Source organism: Echinops telfairi, unplaced genomic scaffold (genome assembly GCF_000313985.2).
Source record: "Echinops telfairi isolate 266 unplaced genomic scaffold, ASM31398v2 ScPeMD7_70;HRSCAF=299, whole genome shotgun sequence".
In the NCBI taxonomy this organism is placed as follows: Eukaryota; Metazoa; Chordata; class Mammalia; order Afrosoricida; family Tenrecidae; genus Echinops; species Echinops telfairi.
The window spans coordinates 11,450,729-11,451,461 of NW_022103968.1; positions in this window are offsets into that span (position 1 = coordinate 11,450,729).

Consider the following 733-nt stretch of genomic DNA (forward strand, 5'->3'; position numbering starts at 1 on the left):
GAACTGTCCCAGAGGCTCGTCTAGGCCGTTGTCTTCACAGCAGCAGATTGTCAGGTGATTCTCCTGCGGAGCAGCTGGGAGTGTTCCCTTCAAAGTTCATGATGTGGCTGGCTGCCCGGCTGCCCGGCTGGGTGGACAATTAGATGGGTACATGTTAAAACAAGGGTGGTAAAATGTGCATGGTAGAATCAAGGTAATGGGCATACAAATGCTTCCTGTAAAATGCTCTTAACCTTGTGTGTCTGGAAAATTCTCAAAATGTTGAGAGAAAAAGGATGGCATAGTGCATTAAGAGTTGGGCTGCTCATGGCAAGGTCGGCAGTTCAAAACCACCATTCACTCCGAGGGAGAAAGATGAGGCTTCCTACTCCCATAAAGAGTCACAGTCTCAGAAACCAACAGGGTCAGTTCTACCCTGTCCTCTAGGGTCGCAAGAGTCAGCGCCAACTTGATGTCAGTGAGCTTGGATTTGGAGCAGAGAAGGCTCTTGGAGAAGGGTCTTTCTCCTCCTCTGTGTCTGGGACATGCCGTGACTGGCTTGTGACAATGGTTGCTGCTTGGTCACACACCAGGACCTGCACACTGTGAAGGGGGAGGAGGTGGACACTTGCTGAGGTGGTTGTTAGTGACCACACCAGGCATTTCCTTCAAGACCCCTTGTGGCAGGAGGCAAATCGAGTCTCCGATGTTTGAGCTAGTGCTTACTGGATCGTTGAACTCCTCCTCTTGGATT